We start from the raw sequence: 11,834 nt of genomic DNA on the forward strand, positions 1-11,834 counted from the left end.
ATTCCAAACGATGCAGTACACGATTCATTTTAAGAAAACCAGATAAATATTAATTCTTACAACTTAAAAGAGGCGTAACTCCCTCATACGATCGCCGTTTTTAACGTTCTTTATATCCATGGAATTAGGAGAACATAATATATTCAAATTTCTCATCCATAACTCTCAGATATAATTAATGCAATAATTCATTTTTAAAGTCACAAATAAATTTAATTTTTGATGATTTTCGATTCAATTCTCAACGACAATTTTTGTTGATTTTTGACTTTCTTTAACACATTGCTGTTAGTGGTGGTCTGACAGCCGAACAGTAACCAATTTTTTACTAGTTATATATATATATATATATATATATATATATATATATATATATAGAGAGAGAGAGAGAGAGAGAGAGAGGGAGGGAGAACCATGATCTGGTAAGAAGGAGAATCTTGGTAGAAAGGTAAGAAAATTATGTTATATATATATATATATATATATATATATATATATATATATATATATATCGCTACCTAATAAAAGAGTAGCAAATTTACCATGTGTCAATCGATTAGAGCTTGAAATTAATTATTTGCCACTTGTTAGTCTTTGATTTTTCCTCATTAATTACATTTCTACTAATTCACTCCTCTCTTTTACACGGATGAAACACGTGAGCAAAAAATTGATTTGTAATATCTGTTGCCTAATTTATTACAATAAATTAGAAAAATTTTGATAGAAAGGGGGAACCAAGATCTGGTAATAAGGAAAATTTTGATAGAAAGGTAAGAAAATTATATATATATATATATATATATATATATATATATATATATATATATATATATATATATATATATATATATATATATATATATATATATATATATATATGAAAAAAAGTTAAATAGAAAACTATTATTTATCAATGAAGCAAATAACCAATTTAAAGCGTGGAAGGTTAAAGTGATCGACGAACAAAAGAATTGTTGTATATTGGTACATGGGATGTGTATGCACTTGGGATGTGTATGCACCGGATTAAAGAAAAAAAAAACTCACTTTTTTTTAGCTCAACTTTCGATTGTGCTATAAGTACCCCTTAACCAATTTTACCCATAATATCAATCTAATCGATCATTTATTTTTTATTCGATATATTTATTTTTGTTTCTTTGTTTCTTTTTTTTGTTTTTGTTTTTTTTATTATTTTTTATTTTTTTATCTAATTATTATTATTATTATTATTATTATTATTATTATTATTGTAAATTTCAATAACCGTATAATATTTGGACAACATTTTAAAATTCGGATGACATTTTAAAAGTCAGACAATATTATAAATTTGGATGACATTGTAAAATTCAAACAACTATATAAAATGGAACAAAAGCAAATTTTGTCTTTATTTTGTAAACAAACCGATACCATTATCGTCTAATTATAAATTGCAATTCACCCTGACCATTATTTATGGTTGATTTAAAATGAGCATAATCAATACTTAATGTCTTGTCGAGACTTCTTCGTACATAAAAATTAGAATATTGGCAACATGGGTATACAATTGCTCAAGTAAATGCTTTTTCATCTGCATAGCGCACCACACACATGTAATAGCGAACTAATTAATATCTGTGATAAATGAAGACAAACTTTTATTTTGTTCCGTTTTATATAGTCAATCAAATTTTATAATGTCGTGCGAATTTTATATGGTTATCGAAATTAATAATAATAATAATAATAATAATAATAATAATAATAATAATAATAATAATAATAATAATAATAATAATAATAATAATAATAATAATAATTGGAGCTCAAACTCGCCGAGTAGGATCAGGGTTCTGGACGCGGGTTCGCGCTTGGACTCGGCGAGTCCGTGCTGTTTAATGAAACCCTAATGTCTCGGGTTTGGGACCTATTTAAAGGGCCTTAAGGCCGTCATTTGTGCTCACCAGTCCCCTGAGTGAAACCCTAGCGAGTTTGAGTGTTTGGAGCAAAGCAAGAAGCAATTGTTGATTTTGGAGGTGTAATCTTGCAAGGGAAAGGAAGCAATAGCTAAGGAGAATCAAGAGAAGCTACTTCCTGAAGAGTTGAGGTCCAGAGCATCACGTTTGAGGTATTACCTTCGAGCTATTCTCTGTTATGTTGATGTTTATGTTGATTTAGGGCTTATTGAGCCCTTTTGTGGCTAGATCTAGTGCTTCCTTGGTCCTTTAAGCGATTTAGGTTCTAGATCTGGACCCTTGGAGGTCCAGAGTGTCCCTTTGCCCAAGCTTTTTATGAACCCATGGGGGTTTTAGTTTGGGGTCCTTGTGTTTGAGGTCAAAACACCATTTGTGAGTCAAGGAGTGTGTTATGAGCACCAAGTCTTGGACTTCACGTGATGAATATGCTTAGGAGGGCCAGATCTATGAGTTGTTGGAACGGATCTGACCGCAAAAGCAAGTTTGAGTTGATGCATGGCATGGACTCGCCGAGTCTGAAGAATAGACTCGGCGAGTAGCTTGAAGATTGCCCTTAACCACTAGGCGAGTGGTCCTGCCGAGTTATGGGTTAACTCAGTGAGTCAGGGAGAGTTGGTGAGGGTTGACAGGTGGACTGAGTCGAGATGGGACTCGCCGAGTTGTTCTTGAGACTCGGCGAGTTGAGTCGGGGTGGCCCCGCAATTCTTACCAGGTGGAACTCGTCGAGTCAGGGGAGTACTCGACGTGTCAAAAACGGAATCGTAGAGAGTTGGGGAATGTCTAGACTCACCGAGTCGCCCTAGTGCACTCACCGAGTCCGGTCAAAGTTGACCGTTGACCGTTGGCCAGAGTTGACTTGATAGGGGTAGTCAACCCTAGTTGAGAAAGTGTTAATTATAGGTATATTGTGTTATAGGAGGATTATAGCTCGGAGGATCGAGCACGAGTGATTTCCGGGATTTTTCTAGTTATCGAGATACGCGAGGTGAGTCTTCTCACTATACTTTACCTTGAGTAGGTAACCTGAGTTATGTGTTAGAGTATTTGTATGCTATGTATGTTATGTGTTGTACTGCATTATTTCTATGTGATTTATGATGTGCATGTTTACAGAGTTAGAACCTGAGGGTTCACAGAGTTTGGGTGCACGGACCCACAGAGTTATAGCCTCGAGTGGCTAATATGTGTTTTATGTGGTATTTTGGGGAGCTCACTAAGCTTTGTGCTTACAGTGTTAGTATTGTTGTTTCAGGTACTAGCGATGACCGTGGAAAGGCGCCGGCTTGATTTGTACACACGCATGGGATTTTGATATATATATATATATATATATATATATATATATATATATATATATATATATATATATATATATATATAAATGATCTTGGGATTTTGTATGATGTGAATTGAGATTTGAAACTTAATGTTTTATGGAAATTAAATGAGAAATGTTTTTATATTTGTGAAAAATTATTTTTGAAAATTCACGGTGTTACAAGTTGGTATCAGAGCCTTGGTTTGAGGGATTCGAGTACACCTTCGGGCGTATTTGAACTCAAACTGAGGATTTGAGATTTATTTTCAAAAAGAGTAAAAGATTTTTGAAAAACGCAGAGCAGAGATGTGTGTACGATCAGTCCGCGCCCGAACGGTGATTTCCCAAAATACCTTTATTTTATGTGATATTGATATTGATATGTTGTATCCGCATGCTAGAGTAGGCTAGGTGTTCCTATTAGGACGAGAGTGGCCTGATTTGTGATACCTTAGCCTAGGAAGAGGTGAGCTGCTATGAGATGCTTGAGAGTGAGTAGGTAGCAGCGAGGGGCTTATGAGATATCTTTTAGAGAGTGGTCTATGCATGATAGAGTACTTGGGATTTGGGATCCAAAGAGGAGGACTTGGGGTGTATTCTGATACGATGCGGATAGTAGTAATTGGCCCGTACTACTGAAAGCACCGGAGCGGTGTACAGCCTAAGTAAGAATCTTTGGAATACCAAGGATCAAGGAGGAAGAGTTGACGAGTGTGAGCATGCTCGTATGGGTTCTAATTTATCGTATGTTGTATTTCAGAGGTAGATCATGGTGAGGACACGTTTGATGCCCGAGAGCAGTGATACCAGTGATGAGGAGATCCGCCGGATCATCCATGAGGAGGTGGTTGTGGCCATCAGGGCAGAGATACCGGAGATATTTGGGTCTATTAAGCCCACGCTGATGGAGACTTTTGACGAGCGTTATGCCACTCTTTCTGAGGCTGCTGTTGCAGCGGCCACCGCAGCTATTGCTGCTGCGAGGCCGCAAGGTGGTGATGCGTTGCTGTTCCGGGAGTTCAGCAACACAAAATCACCAGAGTTTGATGGGACTCAGGATCTGGTTGCAGCTATGAGGTGGATATCTGATATTGAGGGCTGTTTCTTCACTTGCTCGTCTCCTGAGCATTTGAAGGTCCGGTTCACGCTGAACCAGCTTCACTTGGGAGAGAAAGACTGGTGGAAGTTTGTGACGGCGCATTTCACGCCTGCTGAGATGACGACAGTGACCTGGGAGAGGTTCACTTCCATGTTCCGAGATGAGTACGTTCCCCATGTGGAGAGGGAGCGTTTGGCCCAGGAGTTTCTGACCCTCAAGCAGGGTACTGAGTCAGTTACGGTGATTACCAGGATGTTCCACGAGAGGGCGATGTTCTGCCCCGAGCACGTGTCTACGGAGCAGGCATGTATGAGCCGCTATTTGAGTATCTTGAGGCGGGACATTCGGGAGTTCGTGGCGAACTCCTCGTACCGGACATTTTCCGAGCTTCAGGCAAATGCCCGGAAGAGGGAGATTGAGCTTGAGACTCAGGCCAGAGAGGAGGCGGAGTCTCAGGGGAGGGATCGGCGACCGGTACAGTCTCAGCCGGCAACCAAGCGAGCCAAGCCCGCTGATCCCAAACCAGGGAGCTAGAAGGGCCGCACTTGTGGGAAGTGTGGCAAGGGTCATGACGGAGTCTGCAGAGCGGGATCCTGCTACAAGTGTGGCAAGGAGGGGCATATGGCCAAGGACACCCCAAGGGGTTTGCAGTGTGTTTTCACTGCAACCAGACCGGACACCGGAAGGCGGAGTGTCCGCAGTTGCGAGGATCATCACAGGGAGCACCTCAGGGATCTGCCCCTACCGCCATCAGAGCTACAGAGAGTCGGCCACTGAAGGCCGAGGCGCCGAGGGCACGAGGGAGAGCCTTTCAGCTGACCGCGGAGGAGGTCCACGCAGCGCCCGATGTCGTGGCTGGTATGTATTGTTTTATGTATTTATTTTTGATGTTGAGATATTATGCTTATGTTATGTTGTGCGTAGGTACTTTTCTTGTGAATTCTGTACCTGCCTTGGTGTTATTTGACTCGGGTGCGAGTCGGTCTTTTGTATCTTTGGCCTTTAGTAAGCATATCAGTGTTAGTCGTGAGGCGTTGAGTCGGCCTCTGAGAGTCTCTATAGCTGACGAGAGAGTGATTTATGCCACGGAGGTTCTCCGGGGATGCATGTTATAGATTTTCGGTGTTGAGTTCCCGATTGATCTGGTTCCTATCGCGATGGGAGATGTCTGTGTCATTGTGGGCATGGACTGGTTGAGTAGATTCGGCACAGTCATCGATTGCGAGCGTCAATTGGAGACCATATGAGACCCTAGTGGGGGAGTTCTTTCGGTGTACGGCGAGGGTACACATTCGGGATCAGCTTTTTGTTCGGCCGCTAGGGCGAGGCAGTGTCTACAGCAGGGCTGTAAGGGTTTTGTGGCGTATGTGATGGATACGCGAGTGGCTTCCGAGAGGCCGAGTTCAGTTGAGGAGGTTCCGGTGGTGCATGAGTTTCCAGATGTTTTTCCCGAGGAGTTGTCGGGTGTGCCTCCTGTGAGGCAAGTGGAGTTCGGTATCGATTTGGTTCCGGGGGCTGCACCTATCGCTAAGGTGCCTTATCGCCTTGCACCTCCAGAGATGCAAGTGTTATCCTTGCAGCTTCAGGAGCTGCTGGGGAAGGGATTTATTCGGCCGAGCAGCTCGCCGTAGGGAGTGCCTATTTTGTTCATCAAGAAGAATGATGGTTCACACCGGATGTGCATTGATTACCGAGAGTTGAACAAGCTGACAGTCAAGAACCGTTACCCATTACCGAGGATCGACGGTTTGTCCGACCAATTGCAGGGAGCATCTTGGTTCTCCAAGATCGATTTGCGGTCTGGGTATCATCAGGTGAGAGTGTGGGATGAGGACGTCCAGAAGACAGCGTTCAGGACGCGTTATGGGCATTACGAGTTGGTGGTGATGCCTTTTGGGCTCACCAATGCCCCGGCGGTGTTCATGGATCTCATGAACCGAGTATGTAGGCCGATGTTGGATCGGTCGGTGATTGTATTTATCGATGACATTCTGGTATATTCGAGATCTAGAGAGCAGCATGAGGAGCATTTGAGGGAGGTCCTTGGGGTTCTGAGATCGGAGAAGCTTTACGCAAAGTTCTCCAAGTGTGATTTCTGGTTGCGGGAGGTCCAGTTCTTAGGACATCTTGTTAACCAGGAAGGGATATTGGTCGATCCGGCCAAGGTTGAGGCGGTGATGAGTTGGGAGGTGCCGAAGTCACCCTCTGAGATAAGGAGTTTCCTAGGATTGGCGGGGTATTACCGGAGATTTATCAGGGATTTCTCCAAGATTGCAGTGTCACTCACCAGATTGACCCGGAAGGGATGGAGGACTTTGTGGTATATTGTGATGCATCGAATTTGGGGCTGAGAGTGGTGCTGATGCAGAGGGGGCATGTGATAGCATATGCATCGAGGCAGCTGAAGCCTCATGAGACGAGATATCCCACCCATGATCTAGAGTTGGGGGCAGTAGTGTTCGCCCTCAAGAGTTGGCGTCACTACTTGTATGGGGTTCGGTGTACGATATACACGGACCATAAGAGATTGAGGTACTTGATGGATCAGCCCAACCTAAATATGCGGCAGAGGAGGTGGTTGGATGTGGTCAAGGATTATGATTGTGAGATCCTGTACCACCCAGGCAAGGCTAATGTCGTAGCCGATGCGTTAAGCCGCAGGGCGGAGAGCACTCCACTGCGGAATGTATGTTTGAGATTGACCGTGATAGCTCCAGTATTGGATGCCATTCGTGGGGCATAGGCCGAGGCTGTGCAACCTGAGATGCAGAAGAGGGAGCGGGTTGTTGGTCTGATTTCAGAGTTCGTTACCGATGGTCGAGGGCTTATGACATTTCAGGGGCATATCTGGGTGCCATTTGTAGGAGGAACGCGTACCACTTTGATGGAGGAGGCTCATCGGTCGAAATTTTCGATCCATCCGGGGGCCACTAAGATGTATTTGGATTTGAGAAAGGAGTATTGGTGGCCCTGTATGAAGAGGGGTGTCGCATGGTTTATTGAGAGGTGCTTGACCTGCCGTAGGGTTAAGGCCGAGCACCAGAGGCCGCATGGCAAGTTGCAGCCTTTAGAGGTTCCCGAGTGGAAGTGGGAACAGATTTCTATGGATTTCATCACCAAATTGCCGAGGACTGCCAGAGGAGTTGACGCAATTTGGGTGATTGTGGATAGGTTGACAAAGAGCGCTCATTTCCTTGCTATCAGTGAGAGTTCTTCAGCAGAGAAATTAGCGGAGGTGTATGTGAGGGAAGTGATATCTCGGCATGGGGTGCCGATCTCGATTGTTTCAGACCGTGATGTGCGTTTCACTTCCAGATTCTGGAGGAAGTTTCATGAGGAATTGGGTACTAGACTGCATTTTAGTACCGCATATCATCCCCAGACAGACGGTCAGAGTGAGCAGATGATTCAGACGCTTGAGGACATGCTCCGAGCATGTGTGCTAGATTTCGGGGGTAGCTGGGATGCGTATTTACCCTTGGCAGAGTTTTCCTACAACAACAACCATCATTCGAGCATTGGTATGCCACCCTTTGAGCTGTTGTATGGGAGGAGGTGTCGGACCCCCATTTGTTGGGGAGAGGTTGGGCAGAGAGTGATGGGTAGTACAGAGATCATGCTTCATACGACAAAGCAGATTCAGCAGGTCAGACAGAGATTGTTGACCGCTCAAAGCTGACAGAAGAGTTATGCAGACAGACGTCGGTCCGAGCTTGAGTTTCAGGTCGGCGATCTCGTTCTCCTAAAGGTCTTTCCTTGGAAAGGAGTGATTCGATTCAGGAAGAGAGCAAGTTGGGGCCCCGATATATTGGTCCATTCCGTGTGATCGCAAGGGTAGGCCGGGTAGCCTATTGTTTGGATTTGCCAGCAGAGTTGTGGCAGATTCACGACACTTTTCATGTGTCACAGCTGAGGAAATGTATAGCCGATGAGTCGGCAGTGGTTCCATTAGAGGATATTTAGGTGGATGCGAGCCTGAATTATGCCAAGAGACCAGTGGCCATCGGAGATCGAGATACGCGAGGTGAGTCTTCTCACTATACTTTACCTTGAGTAGGTAACCTGAGTTATGTGTTAGAGTATTTGTATGCTATGTATGTTATGTGTTGTACTGCATTATTTCTATGTGATTTATGATGTGCATGTTTACAGAGTTAGAACCTGAGGGTTCACAGAGTTTGGGTGCATGGACCCACAGAGTTATAGCCTCGAGTGGCTAATATGTGTTTTATGTGGTATTTTGGGGAACTCACTAAGCTTCGTGCTTACAGTGTTAGTGTTGTTGTTTCAGGTACTAGCGATGACCGTGAGAAGGCGCCGGCTTGATCTGTACACACGCACGGGATTTTGAGATATATATATATATATATATATATATATATATATATATATATATATATATATATATATATATATATATATATATATATATATATATATATATATATATATATATATATATATATATATATATGATCTTGGGATTTTGTATGATGTGAATTGAGATTTGAAACTTAATGTTTTATGGAAATTAAATGAGAAATGTTTTTATATTTGTGAAAAATTATTTTTGAAAATTCACGGTGTTACATTTACGTAATGGTTGATTTACAATGGGCATATCCAATACTTAATGTTTTGTCCAGAGAAGAATATTCGGTAGCATGGGTATATAATTGCTCAACTACATGTTTTCAATCCGCATAAGACACCACACAAATGTAATATTGAACTAATTAATATATGTGATAAACAAAGACAAACTTTGATTTTGTTTCGTTTGATATAGGTGTTCGAATTTTATAATGACGTCCAAAATTTTAATGTTCTCCGAATTTGATATGGTTATCAAAATTTATAATAATAATAATAATAATAATAATAATAATAAAATAAGAAAATGAAAAAGAATTAAAAATAAAAAAAAAACAAAATAAGGAAAAAAAAACAAAAGTTAGAAAGAAACAACAACAACAACAAAAGACAAAAACATCAAATGGGGTGAAATTGGAAAAAGGAGGGGGGGGGGGGTGTAACTCTCGTGTTTCTGGGCTAAGCATTAAAGATGATGTAATACTCTAAGTCAATTAATGTAACGTGTTTTGAAGTAATAAGAATGACATTTTAAAAGTCAGATAATATTATAAATTTGGATGACATTGTAAAATTCGAACAACTATATAAAATGGAACAAAAACAAATTTTGTAAACAACCCGATACCATTATCGTCTAATTATAAATTGCAATTCAGCCTAACCATTATTTATGGTTGATTTAGAATGAGCATATTCAATACTTAATGTCTTGTCGAGACTTCTTCGTACATAAAAATTAGAATATTGGCAACATGGGTATACAATTGCTCAAGTAAATGCTTTTTCATCCGCATAACGCACAACACACATGTAATACGGAACTAATTAATATCCGTGATAAATAAAGACAAACTTTTATTTTGTTCTGTTTTATATAGTCAGTCAAATTTTATAATGTCGTGCGAATTTTATATGGTTATCGAAATTGTTAATAATAATAATAATAATAATAATAATAATAATAATAATAAGACTAAATTAAAAAATAAAAAAAGAATTAAAAATAAAAAAAAAACAAAATAGGAAAAAAAAACACCAACAAAAGACAAAAATATCTAATGGAGTGAAATTGAAAAAAGAAGAGGGTATTTATAACATTAGTCTTTATGTAATGGTTGATTTACAATGGGCATATCCAATACTTAATGTTTTGTCGAGCGAAGAATATTCGGTAGCATGGGTATATAATTGCTCAACTAAATGTTTTCAATCCGCATAAGACACCACACAAATGTAATATTGAATTAATTAATATATGTGATAAACAAAGATAAACTTTGATTTTGTTCCGTTTGATATAGGTGTTCGAATTTTATAATACCGTCCAAATTTTTAATTCTGTCCAAATTTGATATGGTTATCAAAATTTATAATAATAATAATAATAATAATAATAATAATAATAAAATTAGAAAATAAAAAAGAATTAAAAATAACAAAAAAACAAAATAGGGAAAAAACAAAAGTTAAAAGGAAACAACAACAACAACAAAAGACAAAAAACATCAAATGGGGTGAAATTGGAAAAAGGAGGGGGGGGGGGGGGGGGGGGGGGGTTGTAACGCTCTTATTTCTGGGCTAAGCATTAAAGAGGATGTAATAGTCCAAGTCAATTAATGTAACGTGTTTTGAAGTAATAAGAATGAATTATGTAAATTTATGTACCTTATATTTAATTATGATGATATAATAAATTAAGGATAAAAATAAATGTCAAAAGTAATATATTAGAAAAACCCAATATCTATGAAGAAAGATGTAGTGGTCGTAACAAGTATTCCGGAGATATAAAGGACGTCGAAATCTGTGTTATAATGAAGAAGTTATGACCTGTCGAAGTTTGGCGACAGAACCGGCACGACGCTGTGTGACGTAAAAAGTGAGTTTACGATAAAGTGTTTTTCAAAGTTAGCGATCTAAATGAAAGTCATAGTATACATTAAACCGAGAGCGTGCATAATAAGAATGTCCAAATCTGACTTTGTATGAGAAATTATGAATTTTCTAAGATTTGACATAACAGTATGCAACTTGGATTTCGAATTATAGATCGAGCGATTTTTAGCCGACGCAACCTAAACGAGAATCGAAGATCTTGTTGATAGTAGTTCAACGGTAATAAGACAGACAAAAACGAACGTCGGATGAAGAAGTTATGAATTTTTAACGGACTTTTCCAATCCCAGTCTGTTAAAAATTTAACTTTAAAAAATAAAGTCAAAATTAGCCAACAAAGTCTAAATAAAAGTTGTAGACAACGGTCTTACCTACGCGTGGATATAAACCTCAAAAATGGAGCTCGTATGCGAAAGTTATAAAATTTTGAAGTTTGAAAAGAACAAAATTCAGGGGAGTACGCTTAGCGTACAGGAGTACGCCCATCGTACTCGTGTACATTGTCTGAAGTCGGCCACGTTGCCCTATAACTTTGCATGATAGACACGTGTTTTTAGCTGTGACGCATCCGAAGCACAGAATTCGATCAGACACCACGTTCCCCCTACCCCTAGCGTATGAGAGTATGCCTAGCGTAGAGCTGTATAAAGTAGTACGTCCCGCATACCAAAAACTTACGCTCAACGTCATGAGAGGCTTCGGCCACCTATAAAAGGGGTGCAAGGCTGGCCGATTTCTTTTACAATTTCAACACTTTTTCAACTTATACTCCCCTTAAACTACATTAACCCCCCCCCCCCCCCCCCCCGAAGCCTAGGGTACCATCCTAGCACCAGAAGAAAGCCCCGGAGAGCCCGAAGTATCGAAGAAAAAGAGTTTTTCGAGTCGAAACTCTGCCCGCGTAAAGCCCAGTTTTTGAGCAAACCTCCCGGTTTCATTGAAAAATATTGTTTTAAGG

Source organism: Lactuca sativa, chromosome 5, assembly GCF_002870075.4.
Source record: "Lactuca sativa cultivar Salinas chromosome 5, Lsat_Salinas_v11, whole genome shotgun sequence".
In the NCBI taxonomy this organism is placed as follows: Eukaryota; Viridiplantae; Streptophyta; class Magnoliopsida; order Asterales; family Asteraceae; genus Lactuca; species Lactuca sativa.